Below are 17272 nucleotides of genomic sequence, written 5' to 3'. Positions count from 1 at the left end.
AATGATCTATTTGTAAAAATGCATTTTTTTAAACTAGTGTCTTTCTTAAAAGCATTAGGCATTTCTTCAAAGTAACAATTCTTTTGTGTGAAAAACATTAGTTTTTATGTTGACTCTACGTTGTAAAATCACAAAGGATTCTGAGCTTCTGAGGCTTTAGTCTTGAATGCATCAGAGGCAATGCTGCACTTGCATTAGACTGATGTTTATTGGGCCTTCAAACACCAGAAACTTAAAGTGTACTTAAGACCCTTGACTTCCCCCTCTTTACCTAACTGCTGTTTGTGTATAGACAACTCTCATCTATGGAGTACTCTTGTCTAGTTTTCAGCCACCAGTGTTTGTGTTACAACTTCTCAGCATGGTCCACAGAGGAACCTTGAAGTTCCTCAGCAGTGTGGGCAAAACTCAAATGTGGTAAGTCCTGCTTCTTCAGGCACCAAAATTCATTCAGTTTTGCATCACAGTGTCTCTCAGATATCTTTAAGTGGCTTAGCTGGGCTTTAAGTGCCCAGCCTGGGTGACCTCCCTATCCTCCCATGGGCACCTGTGATGCTCTGCGTTCCTTGTCTATGTTTGGCCATACAGCAGTCTGCTCTGCTAGCACAGGTGGGAGGGAGCTATGATGACCAAGCAGATGCAGGTATGCGATGGGCAGGGGCTCAGCTGCCTCCGTTGTGAGCCCCACAAGGCTGCAGGAGGAGGGCAGGCAAGCTGGCACTGTTGGGTAAACCAGTGCTGGTCAGGCAAGGAGTCCTGCTGCAAAGCAGAGTATGTCTCTCTGTTTCCTACTTAACACCATGCATTCCCTGTCCCTGTTGTTCTGGGTAACTGGCTGAAGCTTGCCTGGGAAATATATGGCGTTGGTACTTGCTGTCTGTGCACACAGGGCTTCCTTGTCTCCTTACTGCTGGTAGGTTAGTGCAGCTTGAGGGACAGTGGAGAAATGAAGGAGGAGTCAAAACTGTTCTTCTGGGGAGTGGGTCTCCTTCTGGTAGCTCTCAGAGAAGGCAGTGCCACTGAATAGGATCACTGGCCATATTTAGTGTGCTGTGTGTAACAGTTCTTGCTTGTTCTCCTCTGCTCAGGAACCCTGAGCAGTCTACTGGTGTTGCCAGGACAGGAAGAAAAAAAACAACCAAACCAAACCAAAACCAAAACTTCCTGCTCAGGATTATGATCTAGGATCCAAGTAGAGGATGCAAGGTGTGGACAAAGAAGGGATAGTACTGCAAACAAGGGAGACCAAATGGTGGTTGACAGCAGAAGGAAGGCTTGCTGTTGGATGCTATCAGAAGAGGAAATAGCATGTATATTCAAAAGGGTGTGGGAATAAATGGCAAGAAGAAATGAGACTGTAAATACTGAATTATATTCTAGCACTACTGAAATCAATGGCAGAACTCCCACTTGACTTCACTGAGCCCTGAATTCAGCTAGCAGTGAGTTTTGTTCACCCCATTTCTAAAAGAAGCCTACAGACACAATACAAATTATTGAAAATGAAAGGACACTTGCAAGTGATGGGGGGAGATGATAGTATGATTACAGTTCTTTAGTTGAAGAGGTGACATGACCGAGGTGAAAGATGTAGAAAACATATAGCATAGAGAAGATAAAGTGGATTGCCTTTTCTTAAGAGCCAGGAACAATAGGACACTGAACGAAATGAAAAATAAATACCTCTTTCCTCAGTATATAGCCTACTCAGCTCATGACCACAAAATATTGTGGAGTGAAAGTTTAGCAGATACAAAACAAGAAGACCTGTTTTTGTAAGAGAGAGAGCTGGTTGAAAAATTTCTGTCAAAAATGAAGAATGAGGTGATGTTATAAAATCTCTCTCTTTTTTTTTTTTTTTTCTGAGGGGATGGAGGGCAAATCTCCTAACCATCCTGACTGGGAAGATCCCAGAAACAGAAAATAAGATCAACAAACAGAACCAAACCTAGATACAGATAGGAAAAAAAGACAAGTGTAAAGAAAGGGAAGAAAGAAATACATCTCACCTTGTAATTTTTTTTTTAATTAGCCAAATTAGGCTTTGCATTTGTTTGATGGAGATCTCTGGTCTTTAAATTTGAGTAAAGACATGAGATTATAAATTCCCTCATACTCAGCTCGTATAGGAAATTTCCCCTAAAATGCAAATCTGTCTGGTATGAAGTATCTATCTTCACACGTGACACACATGCCTCTCTGGTGGGCTGCTATGTCAATAACAAGGTGCGGCTCCTGACCCCCAAGGGTTTTCCTGCAGGAGGCGAGGAGTCCTTCCTGTGTACGGGTGTGGTCCTGAGAGCCGTCCAAGGTGATGCCTGAAGGATGTATAGGGAAACATATTTCTTAACACTGTTTCACTGAGTGATCAAAATTCATGCTTTCCTGCTGAGGACTGAAGTTATTTGGAGCTTTTTCTTAGCTCTAGCACCCCCATTTATTTGCACATGTGTATACCTCTAATTCAAATTAGAAAGTGGTCTCTAAAGAGTCGTCCTGCCTAAAAAGCTGGGCTAGTGTTTGTGAGGATGCTAGCTGACTGCGATGTTCTGTCATTTTTAGTCTCCAGGATGTTTGTTTTGTGCCTCTCTTGCTATGCTTGCCTTTGCTTTTCTTTTTCTTTCTTCCCCTGTTTTGAGCCTTCCCTATACTCCATCCTGCACAGTTACTTGTGATAGCATTTGCATAGTGTTCTTTGTACAAAGGTCTAAGTACAGTGTAGTTAAAATCTTAGTCTCACTTTTAAGATTAAATGTAGTTTAGGTGATGCCTTAGGTGAACATGCTTATAAATAAAATACACTTAGCAATCAAATTTTGTGAGAAGTTTTTGAATTACTTCACCTTCAGCACCTCAGTTATGTACTGAGGCAAAATGTTTCTTTTTTTTTTTTTATTAGAGCAGGATGAGAATAAGGGTCTCATTTCATCACTTGCTCGGCAAGACAGGTCTTGTGTGATTTGCCACCAGAAGGGTGGCACCAGTGGCCAGATGGTGGAAGGGTTGCCAGTAGTGGCTGAGCTTCCTGGAGCAAAGGTACGCCTGAAGTTAGGAAGTAATTCAGTGTAGGCATTGCAAAGTAAACTTTAAAATAGTTTGCTTGGTAGTAGAATGGCTCAGTGGTTGCAGAGTAGCCACAGCATAGGGGAGCTCTAAGCAGCTAAACCTGCTTGAGCCTCAAAGCACAATGCACACATGATGTGCTGCAGCAAAACTCCTGCTGCTATGTGAGACGGCTTAAAATGAGTTTTGCATGGGCCTGTGCAAAGCTGCAGTCGCAGCAGTGACGGTACACAGCTGTGCTACTCCTATGCTTTGCAAAGGCTGATGCTGCCCTGATCTAGGGGGAGGGGAGCTGCACCTCTTCATTCTTTTGCATGACTAGGGGTGCATGCCCCTGTCAGACTGGGCAGTGCCCAAAGTGGAGTTTGCAGCTACCTTAGTCCTTCCACTAAATCCTCATGCAATTAATATAGTTTTTGCCTATCTGCCTCCATTCCCCCGCCTTACACCAATTCTAGAGTATTTATGTAAACCTGAAAATAGTGTTGCTTCTAAGTTTATTTTTTCCACTTAGATGGTTGCTCTCAGATGGCTTCTTGTGAAGGAACTTTCTGGTGTCTACTGCAGAAAGTTATAATGTCTGAGAAGGTCTTCAGCTTCCATAGGGAAGCCCTCCTTTTATGTGATTAAAACATGCAGTTGCAATTGTAATAAATACTGTGCTGTAATAAAAAACTGTTCTGTAAACATATGTTTCCTTTAATAATGAGGTCTATAGCAAACCAAATGAGATTAAGACTTTTTAATATATTCATCTCTCTTATTTTGTTCCCAGTTTTAACATCAAATATATTCTTGTCCTTTACATGGTTAATGAATCATTCTACCATTCTATTGAAAGTTAACACACATATGCTTTGCAGAAAGTCTGTATAAAATTCTAGCATTTACAGAGAGTTCACAGAGTGTAGTTGCTAAATATGCTGTTTTATTAATATTCTGAAATCCATATGAGCTGCTTAGGTATACTCTTGCTTTCTGTTATGAATGTTACCTGTGCTTGCTATCAGGATAAACCCAAATTTCAGCCATATAAGCAATACCAATGATCATTATTGTATACTGTAAAACTGTACTTTCATGTCAACAAAATATAGATAACTTAGTTTTTCCTGCTTACGCAGGTCTCACTGGGAAATTTGGGCTATTTTCTTTCTGATCAGTTTTAGTTTCTTACAGCTAAGATCTATTCTCCAAGGTTAACATTTCAGATGAAGACAAGAATCATGACATTATCTGAGGATAGGTTGCTAGGAACTACAAACTGACGCTCACGTACCATCCCCGAAGTAGTTCTAGTAGTCATCTGATATTTTACTTGTTCATTTTAAAAAAGAGAGTAACTAATTATGCTTTTAACAACAGCATTCAGTTAAAACACTCAGTTTGGTGTAGTGCTTGTGATCTGTGTAGCATGATTTGCTTGCCTTTTTCCCACCAGATCAATCGCATTTGTTTATTAGTGAGATATATAGGTACAGAATAAAGATCCTAAGGGCTGGAATCTGGAAGAAGGAAGCTATTTCCAAGCTTCTTAAGAATAAGAAATACAGAATTTAAGACCCTTCTAAAATCCCTGTTGAAACTGTCATAACCACTGAATAATGAAAGCATCAGGTTTCTATATGCAGTATATCTGCACAGTATGATACACCCTACTGTTGTGTTGTTCTTGTTTTAAATAAATGTGAAAAATAGTTCTTATATTTGTGTGTGTGTGTGCATCTTGTTCAGGATGGGATGCTGCTGTGGTGGTGAATCATTGACTAGAAAAACTTAAAAATACCTGCTCGTCACTGTTGTTGTTGTTCTACCCTTCTGCAGTTGCCTGTATTCTCAAATTTTTATTCTATTTTTTATTAGATAATAATATTCTAAAGAAAATCATATGCAAAAGTAAAACCATTCCTCAGGGTGGCCTCTTGTTTAATTAAAACATAGAATCAATTATTTCCATACTTTCAGGGTTAACATACTGGGAAGCTAAAAAGGACACCTGAGCTCATGAAAACTGATACAAAGGTCAATTTATGCCCTTCCTCCCTACCGAGTCCTTCATGTAATTAAATGCGCAGTACTTGAAGCTTACCCTACTTGCTACTCTTTTTTTGTCATCTTGATTAAACATGACAACAGATCAATGGGAGAGTAAAACCAGGCCATTAAAAATAGGCACAGGCTTAAGCCAAGTGTTCAGTTTCACTATGGAATAATAAAGCAAACCAAAATGTTCAGAATTTTGCTGAAAAGATTGTTAAACTAGCTGTTTGTATGCTATAATGCCTGACAATTTAGCTGGGAATGTTTAATTGAGAGTATTTTTAATTGGACAAATCTGGATGTGAAATATATAGGGTATGGGATGGGGTGGTTTAATTGAGTGGTATTTTATTTTATTTTATTTTTTATTTTTAAAGCTTGGAACCTTAGAACAACCAAAGAGGGAGTGAAATTCTCTACTGGTAGCCAGAATATCCCAAGTTGTTGTGGCTAATGCAAACACATTATAGAGGGAATATGAACTATCAATTCTCCTGTGGTTTAACTACAGAGAAGAAAATAGGGTTAAGGCCTTTGTGGGGCAGTGATGATTATGCACCTGTATGTCTGTGGCTTCTTGCACTGTCATCTCCAGCCATGCAGCACTGCAGGTGGGCCATTAGTTTGATCTAGCAAAAGAATCCTTATGTTACCAAGCATTGTACATTTGGCCATTAATTTGCCTGTTTTAATGTAACAGGTGTTTGGAGTGTACACCTTTACAGGTGATACAGCAAAGTGAAAAATTCCAGACTTTTTGATGAGAAAATTTAAGTATTTGTACTTTGTTCTGTTTTTTTTAACTCTTTCCTCAACAACTCTGTCGCTAAGGGAGAATGTTATGATTTCTTCCTTTCTTTACTTACTAATCAGCTCATCTCGTGTGTGTGTCAGTTCATGCAAGGAAATGGCTTAAAGTGATCATAACCAATAATGCCAGATACCTTCCCACCATTCACATTACCATTCCCAGAACGGTGGAATGGAGACATTGTCTGTCTGTTTCAAGAAGCATGGCTTTTGAGGGGAGAAAAAGATATTCTAATTCTGCACCTTCCCCGCTCCCGCCCCCCCCCCCCCCCCGCATTTTGAGATATGCAGGAAAGGAGAAATTTCTGAAAAATCTGGATGAAGAAAGGAGGGAAAGGGAGAGGAAAAACATTTCTATGGATTGACCCTCAAAATTGAGGTGACCGACTCATGTGCTCTCGTACATCAGGAGCTCTGTATTAGGACATGTGAACAGGCCCTAGGGATACCTGTGGTATTAGTCTATGCTCTGAACTCCACTGATGCTGCTGTACAGTCTGATATTTCTAAAGATTACATGAGGTGTTTTCTGATTAACATGCCCTTTGTGTTCTGTCCCCTTCATGTAAAGTTTTGGGTGAATGATAGTTTGGAAGTCAGTATTTTTCGTCACTGATTTTTCCTGGCCTTCTCTTTTATTTACTTTGTTCTTCTCATACTGCTTTCTTGATGATGTACTGAAATATTAGTAACACCACTTTCAGGACTTGATCCCCTGGGAAATGCTCGTCATAGAAATACTTGCTATCAAGAAACCTATTCAAGTCAATGAACTTACTGATGGTTGGAAACCTACTGCCTGCTAAGGTCATGATACTGGACAAAGTGGATTCCTATTTTAATTATCCTTTGAACTGGTCATAAAATAAAACCATTTACAAATACACAGGAAGTTTAAAAGCAGGTAGAATTTCTCCTTGCTTTCTTCTACTCTGTCATTATTTGCTGCTTATCAGGTCTATGGGAGCAAAGGAGTCTTATTCTTCCTTCATCTGCCTCCCCTTTACCCCTTTAATCAGGGTTTGTGTATTACTCTGTCACATCTACTTGTGGATTTGCTTGTGTGATGGGATAGCAGACTCCTATTGTGGCTTTCCAGTCTTAACCTTGTTGCTTACAGATACAGCGAGTTTAAAAGGATAAATATTAGAATCTTTGCCAGAACATGGTGTCTTCACATCTCAAGTCCATTGCCACTGCAGTTGGCTTGGATACTGTGTTTGCACCAGGCTGACCCGCTGAAGATCAAGTGAAGGCTGATGTTTTGTTAACCAGTTGGGACAAATATACGGTTAAAAAAAAAAAAAGTAATATATTAGACACTTGAATTCCTGTTCATATTCCTGTTCCAGCACAAAATGTCATTAAATTGTGATAGTGATTACACATAATGACTACTTGATACTTTGATTTTGCTCAAAAGATCTCTTTTATCTCATCATTATTTACACTTTAAGCTCTGCTTCAGAATCTACATTGCTGTCAATTTATATGATGCAGATACTTAATTAGCACTGATTAGAAGCAGGAGTGTGTGTGGGAGAAGCTATTTTGCCACATACAGTCATTTTATTAAGCCTTAAATATTATGATTTAATGTGACTGATGAATGAAAAGGTGTATTTGCAGCTTGTTAGGGTTAGCTTTGTCACACCAATTTGAATGCTGTCCATGAAGCTGAAAGGTACATGCCGTGGTTGGGAGCTTCCAGGGAAGGTGCTTCCTCACTGCTTTTGCCCTGGTGTGGCATAGAATGTAGAAGCTGCAACATTGTAAGAAATACCAGCAACACAGGAAACAACAGGGAAAGACTTGCTGGAAGTACAGTGTTTTAATAAAAGGCTGAACAGTAGGACTTTTATACTTAGCCTTTTCTTGTAGGCTCTTGTATCATCTGCCCAGCCTCAATAACTGAACAGAAAAAAAAATGGTGTTGAAAGGAAGGAATAAGATTTGTGGGAGGAAAGGGAAATCTCTAAAGGTAAGTTAGGGTGTGATACAAACCAAAACAGGACAAGGAAACAGATGATTTGAAACTTAAAGATGGGGAAGTTGACAAGTGTGGAAGAACATGATTGGTGAGAACTTGTCTTCCAGGGCTGAAATCTTGAAGAACATCCATGTTCAATCCTTCAATCTTGGACAAATAGTGATAAAGTCAAGGTGAAAAACAGTGAACCTAAAAAATAACTCCAGTATTTGAAAATGGGCATCTGGGACAAAGCAACTCAATCCCTAAGGAACTGTTGCTAGAAAATTAATTTAAAATTATTTTTAAAACTTCTAAAAGGGACAGACATTAGATGTATTCTTTCCTGTACACCCCACCTGAATGTGGTTAAGCAGGAGAATACACAGAGGTATTAAGAAGCACCCTTCTCAGTGTGTGTTGTGTCCCAACATGCAAGAAAAAAGTTATTAAACCTTACCAAGTGAAATGTCTGTTCATAGTGAAGGAGATCAAAACAGATCTTGAGAAGTAGCTCACCTTATGCATAAAAGATTAGGTGGTCCTGATAAAGGAGCAAAGGAAGTATTTAGGGAGGTAAAGTTGTTGCAGAAGAGCCACATGAATTCTCTGCACTGACCTTCTCCTTGACTTTCTCAGTTATGATACTCCCACCGGCAGAGTTGTTTTAAGGTTGGAGTTGTCGGTCTGGTTGCTCTGTGGTCCCAGATGCAGTGTACCAAAGATCCGAAACTAGACACGTCAGACCTACTGTACATGAGTTGCATGATCTGTCTGCACTGGCAGTTCTCAAGATCTAAACTGCCTGCATATGGGTAGGTTTCACAGGAACAGTTTTTCAGTCCATTGCTGGCATAAGTGTGCTAGATTTTGCTGCACAGCTTACCTAGAAAACCCAATCACTCTGTGCACCTTGTGTCTCAAGGGTCATTGCAAGTGGAATAAATTCTAGAAGGAACTAATCCATTGAATGCCAGTGAATCGCCAGCCATGGATGAGATACCTTCAAGAGTTATAAATAAAAATAGGTGTATAATTACCTGGAGAAATGGTGGCTGCTGTAACCTTTTGCTTATATTGACTTAGAATAGCTATTTTTCTTTGGGTACTTAATGTCAAGGGGTTTTGTTGTTTTAAAGGACTAAGGTAGATAACTATAGGCTAACAGGTCTTAAGAAAGAACAAAGTTTTTAGAACAAATAGGTAAATGCAATGTACTGGGGAAAGAAGTCTGACAGCCTTAGCAAAGGAAAGCCATCCCTTGCAAATTATTATAATTTTTTTTGAGGTAATGGAAGCAGCTGGGCAAGGAGAATCTAGTCAGTGTAACATAACTAGATCTTTTAAAAAGAGTTAATCAAAGTGTCATACCAAATAGTATGAAAGAAAGATGCCATGGGGTAAGAGGGGTCCTCATGTAAATTAATGATAGGCTAGAGAAGAAATAGGAAACAAATAATCGATTTTCATGCTGGAGAGAAAACACTATCAGGGAACTGTGCTAGTTTATGGGTTGTTCAACATATGCATAAATGAACTGAAGAAGGTTATAAATATTAAAGTCTTCTGATGGAATAGTATTCAAGATAGCCCAACTTGCATGTAAGTAGAGCTGGAAAGAGTTAGAAAGATCATGCAATAATGGGGAATAAAATGGCATGTGGGGGAAGAAAATGAGTGCAGAACACTGCAAATAGAAAAGGTAATTCTGGTTAGTTGTGTAATATTGTACTTTAAATAAGCTAGGAAAGTACAGGAAAGAATTGTGACAGACTCTTCCCTAAACATCCTTTATCAGCCACTGTTGGAGCACGGATGATGGGTATGTGGACATTTGGTATAACATCCTCTTCCACTGTTATGCAAAAAAAGCTATTGATTTTTTTTTTCTTAAAGAAACTGAAGACTTAAGAATTCTTTTGCCTTTTACTAAGATTTTTGTAGAACACTGTCATCCTACTGACAAAAGTGATAACAAAATAAATGAGTTCGTGCAGCTATTCTTAAGGCATGGTCTTTGTAAAGTATTCTGCTAGGGAAGCTGGAAGGGAACAGATTTGTTTAGACTGAACTTACAACAATGTAGTGAGAGATACATATTGCTGTTACTTTAGTGGTGTAAGTTTTAACCAATATTTCACTTGCGTCAGTCCCTCACCGTAGGTCATTGATGCTACTTACTATACCTTTGGATACATTTATCAAAAAGCTTCTGTAGACCAGCTGTTTTAGTGTATGTAATTGGGGAAGAGAAATACATATGAAAGCTGAGTCCACAATGTAAAGATGATAATGTTACATAGTGGACTGGTAGATATTTATAAGTTCAGCTATGGTGCATATTACTTTATCTAATGATGTTATAAACCCTAAGAGATTTGCTGCAAAGAAGGTGCAAGGACTTTTTTTCTCATCGCACTTGAATGAGGAAGTGATGTGTTATTATTTATATCTTAAATCTCTGGAAAACACAGGAAAGGCCCAAGCACAAATTGCCACTGGTATTTAAGTGTTCAAATTTCACTGAAGTTCAAAGAAGGCTGGGTTTTGCTATTGTTGGGTTTTGAGGCTCATGATTGCTTTGAAATGATACAGGAAGCCTGATGGGGGAACTAAAACAGAACCCAGGAACTTCTGAGTCACAGCTCAACATTTCATGTGCTTATTTTTCAGGTAAACAAAGAGGCCTTCAAGGCAAACTAGTCTTGTATTTTGTAAAGAGTATCTAAAATGTAAATGTATGTTATATGCTCATTCTGTAGCCATCTTCATAGTATTTTCATATCTATTTCTATTCCTCAACTGATTAGCATGCTGAACTTGCCATTTGCAGATTCTGAATGTTATCTTGGGATCATTCAGAATGTTAAAATACTCTTAGAGAACTTATTTTTATGTTGGTAGTATCTCTTCTCTATTTTAGATGCTATATAAGCATTGAGAGATGTTGTAATTTTAATTTATTTTAGATATATTTAATTTCTTCTTCTTAAAACCTTCACTCCTCCAGCAAAACACAACTTCCTGAGATTTTATCTCTCATTAAGTAAAAAAAATATAATGAATCGTGTGTATTTTGAAATACTAATATTTTCTGTGTGCTACATTGTATGAATTACATAGTAAACCCATGACAAAGAGAGTACTAGACTGCAGTTGTTCAGGTACTGATCATTCCATAAGTTATAGTTTGTTTGGTTTTGTTAAGAAACAAAATTAAATCCTGCAAACTTGTTTCAGATCTGCCTTTCCCCTCCCCCCCAGGTGATAGGTAGAGTGAAAATCTAGTTTTGTTTTTTGTGGTTTTGTTATTAAGGTTGCAGTAATTTGTCATAGCTCTAATCTTCTATAGCAGTAGCTGTGAATGCCAGTACATTTTGTTTTCTTTTCATTTGGTGAGATCTAAACAAAAATTAGTACATCATGGTGATCTCAGAAGCAGTTTAGGAAAAATGTGAGCAATAACCAAACGCTAATGATGCTTCTTTTCTTCATTATGCCTTGTTGTGTTGTAGTATTTGAGCTACTTAGCGCCTACATAAGTACTGGCTTTATTTTGATGCTTACTAGGGCCAAATCACTTCAGGAACCATTCAGCAATTTCATTATTAAAATAGTCAGTATTATGTACAACTTCTGTTTGCTTTGCGGAAGTGAGACTATCTGCTTAGATCTATTGGTACTGGCTGTTTGTGCTGACCAGAAGTAATTGTTATGTGGTTTTTGGTTTTGGTTTTGGTTTTTTCCCTCTCTTTCCTCCCTCCCCTTTTTTTGAACTCTGCATTACCTGAGAGCCATCCCTTGAGCAAGAGGCAGCTGTGCCCTCTTCACTGTGTTCCTCTGCTGGTGCTGTGTATGGTGCATGGGGAAGGGCTGCTCTTGTTCTGCAGTTGGGCTGTTGCTGTGACGCAGTCCAAGCCAGTACTGTCTAATATGATAGGCAAACTGTCAGAAAGAATACAGTCAAATTGAGAACTTGTCCCCATGGGTGTAAAAATCTAGCACAGTTGCGAAGTAGCATTAGTGCAGCAAAATGCTTAAGATGTGCTGCATGTTCTACAGTGGTTTGAAAATCACAGAATCACAAAATCATTTAGGTTGGAAAAGACCTTTAAGATCATTGAGTCCAACCGTAAACCTAGCACTGCCAAGACCACCACTATACCATGTCCCTAAGCACCTCATCCAAACGTCTTTTAAATACCTCCAGGGATGGTGACTCCACCGCTTCCCTGGGCAGCCTGTTCCAATGCTTGATAACCCTTTCAGTGAAGTAAAATTTCCTAATATCCAGTCTAAACCTCCCCTGGTGCAACTTGAGGCCATTTCCTCTCGTCCTATCACTTGTTACCTGGGAGAAGGGACCGACCCCCACCTCTCTACAACCTCCTTTCAGGTAGTTGTAGAGAGCGATAAGGTCTCCCCTCAGCCTCCTCTTCTCCAGGCTAAACAACCCCAGTTTCCTCAGCCGCTCCTCATAAGACTTGTGCTCTAGACCCTTCACCAGCTTCCTTGCCCTTCTTTGGACACGCTCCAGCACCTCCATGTCTCTCTTGTAGTGGGGGGCCCAAAACTGCACACAGTATTCAAGGTGCAGCCTCACCAGTGCTGAGTATAGGGGCACGATCACTTCCCTAGTCCTGCTGGCCATGCTATTTTTGATACAAGCCAGGATGCCATTGGCTTTCTTGGCCACCTGGGCACACTGCTGGCTCATATTCAGGCGGCTGTCAACCAGCACCCCCAGGTCCTTTTCTGCCTGTCAGCTTTCCAGCCACTCTTCCCCAAGCCTGTAGCGTTGCATGGGGTTGCTGTGGCCCAAGTGCAGGACCTTGCACTTGGCCTTGTTGAACCCCATACAATTGGCCTTGGCCCATCGATCCAGCCTGTCCAGGTCCCTCTGCAGAGCCTTCCTACCCTCAAGCAGATCAACACTCCCGCATAACTTGGTGTCATATGCAAACTTACTGAGGGTGCACTCGATCCCTTCATCCAGATCATTGATAAAGATATTAAACAGAACTGGCCCCAGAACAGAGCCCTGGGGAACACTGCTTGTGACCGGCCGCCAACTGGAGTAAACTCCATTCACCACCACTCTTTGGGCCCGGCCATCCAGACAGTTCTTCACCCAGCGAAGAGTACACCCGTCCAAGCCATGAACAGCCAGTTTCTCCAGGAGAATGCTGTGGGAAACGGTGTCAAAGGCTTTACTGAAGTCTATGTAGACAACATCCACAGCCTTTCCCTCATCCACTAGGTGGGTCACCTTGTCGTAGAAGGAGATCAGGTTGGTCAAGCAGGACCTGCCTTTCCTGAACCCATGCTGCCTGGGCTTGATCCCTTGGTTTTTCTCTACATGCTGTGTGATAGCGCTCAGGATGATCTGCTCCATCAGCTTTCCCAGTACCGAGGTCAGGCTGACAGGCCTGTAGTTCCCCGGGTCCTCCTTCTGGCCCTTCTTGAAGATGGGCGTCACATTTGCTAATCTCCAGTCAGCTGGGACCTCCCCAGTTAGCCAGGACTGCTGGTAAATGATGGAAAGGGGCTTGGTGAGCACATCTGCCAGTTCCTTCAGTACTCTTGGGTGCATCTCATCAGGCCCCATAGACTTGTGAGTGTCTAAGTGGTGCAGCAGGTCACTAACCATTTCCCCCTGGATTATGGGGGCTCCATTCTGGTCCCTGTCCCTATCTTCCAACTCCGGGGGCTGGGTACCCAGAGAACAATTGGCCCTGCTATTAAAGACTGAGGCAAAGAAGGCATTAAGTACCTCAGCCTTTTCCTCATCCTTGGTCACTGTGTTCCCTCCCCCATCTACTAGGGGCTGGAGATTCTCCTTAGCTCTCCTTTTGCTGCTAATGTATTTGAAGAAGTATTTTTTGTTTTTTACAGCAGCAGCCAGATTGATCTCTAGCTCAGCTTTGGCCCTTCTAATTTTCTCCCTGCACAGCCTTGCTACACTTTTGTAGTGTAGCAAATGTACAGCGGACCAGGAAATCCAAATGCCAAGTGGCTATGCTCTTGAAGGGGTTTCTAATCCAGGCAAGGGTTTGCTCCACAGAGCCATTTCTAGAGCTCAGGGGTTTGCTCCCTTCAGAGTCATTCACAAGAGTATGTATTGTCTTGCCTGTGACTTGGGAATTTTTTCCATTCCTGCATTTTCAGGTGCCCTGACTTGTTCTGTTTCCACAGACTTGTGGAATAAGGACTCTTTCTTGGTTAAATCACTTGCAGTTAAGCTTGAAAGGGAAAGAATCATGGAGAGGAGGTGCCGGGCAGTAAACTTATGCTTCCTGAGTGGAAATGCTCTTATAACACAATATTATATGATGTGTGATGCAAATGATGCGCCGCACTAATATTGCATTTTGTCCTTGATGTGCTAGTGGTGATGACTTGGGACCATTAAGGCTACAGGTTTTGTTCAACATTTCCTAATTAGGAATTATAGTAGATTTCAGTACTGCTAGTCTCTTTAGTAGCGTCTGGAAGAACTCTGTTTTTCAGGCAGTACTGCAGAGGTTGCTCTGCTTACCCTCATGCTCTGCTTATCCCCGTGGCCCTGGTGGGCAGATTTTGCATTTTCCTTTAGCAGGGACTAACAAGTGAGCAAAACAGTGTCTATGTTGGAAATAGTGTACTGCCAAAACTTTGACCGAATTCTTTCTGCATTTTCTTTTAACGCCAAGGTATTTAGCCATGTTTCTCTGTGACTTCTTACAGCAAAACCTTGTGCTTCATATGCTGGTGCCTGTCAGCGTGTGTTTCAGCGTACTTGCTGGATGAGCTCACTGTTGGTGTCTGGGTAGAAGCTGTGCAGGCTAAGCCAAACCCCAGACCTCCGAATACGGCAATATTGTTTCTCACAATGCTGAGTCCATCCAAGGAGAACATATTTTTCCACCCAAGTGGCTGAGCATGGATAGGGATTGGGATACAGCTGGGCATCATCCAGATCTTTCTCTCTGTTTTCCTCCTTTCTCTGCTTTCATAGTTTTGGGGTAGAGCTTTCTATGGTACCTTTTCAACCCTGCTTTGGATTTACAGAAACTTTTAGGAGTCAACTTTGAGCTATGATAACAAAGATTGCTTTCAGGTTGTAGATGCAGGAGGCTGCTGAACTTGTAACTGTTACTACTGAGAGCTCCTGATGGCTTCTTGAGGGCATGAGAGGAATGAGCTGACTTAGCTTTTGTGGCCCACTTTTGAGGATACTTGGTAATAACTGTGATGTGGAATAACGGAACTGAGAGGTCGGGGTTTGCAAATCTCTTGACATTTTGGTTTTTTTTCCTTCTCTAGTTTCTTATAGCTTGGTGGTTGGAAGGCTTGCTTGGTCTGGCAGGAGACTAACTCTGGCAGTGGGGCATGGGGCTCACTCACTCACCACGAGTGGAGGTCACCCACATGAAAAACCAGAGAATAAGAACCCATCCTAGAAGGGTGTCCTGGCTGTTTTCTGCATCCAGATGAAAGACATTGCAGGCTCTGGCTTGCGTGAGTATTAGAGCATTCATCTGTGATGTGGGAAAGATGACAGAGAAGTGACCAGACTGGGGCACTCATGATGTAGCTGACTGCTCTAAAATATACCCTCATATAATTTTGTGAAGCATCTTGCCACTTAATTGCTTTCACTGAAAATTTTGATACATTTTACTTTCATCTTTTTGTGGAAGAGATATTTTCTGAAATTTTGACTCTTTCCTGTACAGGTTCAATGAGAGTATGCTATGCGAGCCTTTGCTGTTGTTTAGTTGTAAAACTCTGTTGTCCTATTAGGACGTGATGTAGGTGGCCAGCAGGATGCTATAAGAAAGCATTAGGTCAGCGGCAACATTTGCAGACAAGGCCCAGACTGAAAGCTGTTAGATCTCAGACAATGAATCCTTGTAAGTAATGACTCTGTCTATGGAAAAAGTGATAATTTTGTAAATCAGTAAAAAGAAAAGCTATACAAATATTGATTAATTCAATTTTTCAGAACTCTGTGACACAGCTAATTATCTTTCTCTTGCCCATAAAATATTTTTGTGAGAAAAAAGAAATCCAAGGCTCTTCTCCCATTTGTCTGGTTGCTTTTGGTGTTCTCGCAATGTGTTCTTTAGGAATGAATGGAGTTGAGGTTATACATTGGCTCTTGCTTCAAGAAGCAAAGATGCACATTTTTTGCCCCCAAGTTGACAATTATTTGTCTTGCTTTTCATTTTCTCTCTAGTTGCTTAAATAAGGGAAAAGAACCTTACTTACACATCTCACTCCAGTAGTTTGTAGCCCAAACTGGAATGCCTATCCCACATGAATATCTACCCTTTCATTCAATCCATTATTGAACACACAATTAAAAGTAAGCATTTAAATCACAGACTATTTCTTTTTAGCTGATTATAGGCTCCCATCACTTGCATCTATTGCATTTGCCACTCAGCATTTGTCTGTGCACTCAGGTCTCTACGGTGCACTCCACCAAAACCAACACTTCTCCCCCTTCCAGAGATGCAACTCATTTGTGAGTTCTGCTTCTTTTTATGGTTTCACCTGAAGACCTCTTCTTTTAATTGTGGAAGCCTGCTTTGATTTAATGGAAGTTTCTGTCCTGTGAGAATGATAATGTAACACTGTGTTCTTTTTTCTGCAGTGATCATTTTTTGTAGGCAAAACCAATTGCATACTTAATTATCCTCATTAGTGGTTCTGATTTTGAAATTGATTCAGATGAATACCCCTTTGAAATAAAAGGTTGAGCACTGGCACATTGAATCAGAGTAGCAATCTGAAAAAACATAATTTATTTTTTTGTTCCTTTTGGTGGACATGTTGTAATTTTATACTGTTTAGCCTGGAAATACTGGCTACCATTACACAACAAACTACATGGGAAGCAGTTCTGCATTGGGAGATTATATACTGTGGAAAGAATTTTGGCTTTCTGAATGATACCAATTACGCAATCATATACATTAAAACAGTGCAAAAACTAACCAGCCTACCCATAGTTGCTGTAGACTGTATTTTTCTTTTGATTTTTTTTCCTATCGCTTTGTACTGCAGTAGCAATCATAACAATTTACAGGACTGCTTCGACATCAAAAAGTCAAACATCCAAGAAATGCTTTTTACTTCAAATTTTTATTTTACCATAAGTTAAGCCAAGTCCCTGGGATGACCAAAGCAGGCACCTGCTAGAGTGAAATTAGTGAATAACTAAATTTCTTTGTATAGGACAATTTTGGAATGTTACATTTTGCAAATTAACACTTTCCTGATTCCCTTAAAGCCTTTCTTTATATGAGGAAGACATACATAACTGATAACAGGCCTGTCCCAGGCTTTCTCCAGGCTCTTCATCCCAGCTATGTTGCCAACCCTTTCTTGTTCCCTTATGCC

This window comes from Ciconia boyciana, chromosome 1, assembly GCF_034638445.1.
Source record: "Ciconia boyciana chromosome 1, ASM3463844v1, whole genome shotgun sequence".
Lineage (NCBI taxonomy): Eukaryota > Metazoa > Chordata > Aves > Ciconiiformes > Ciconiidae > Ciconia > Ciconia boyciana.
Note: the sequence above shows the minus strand (reverse complement) of the source record.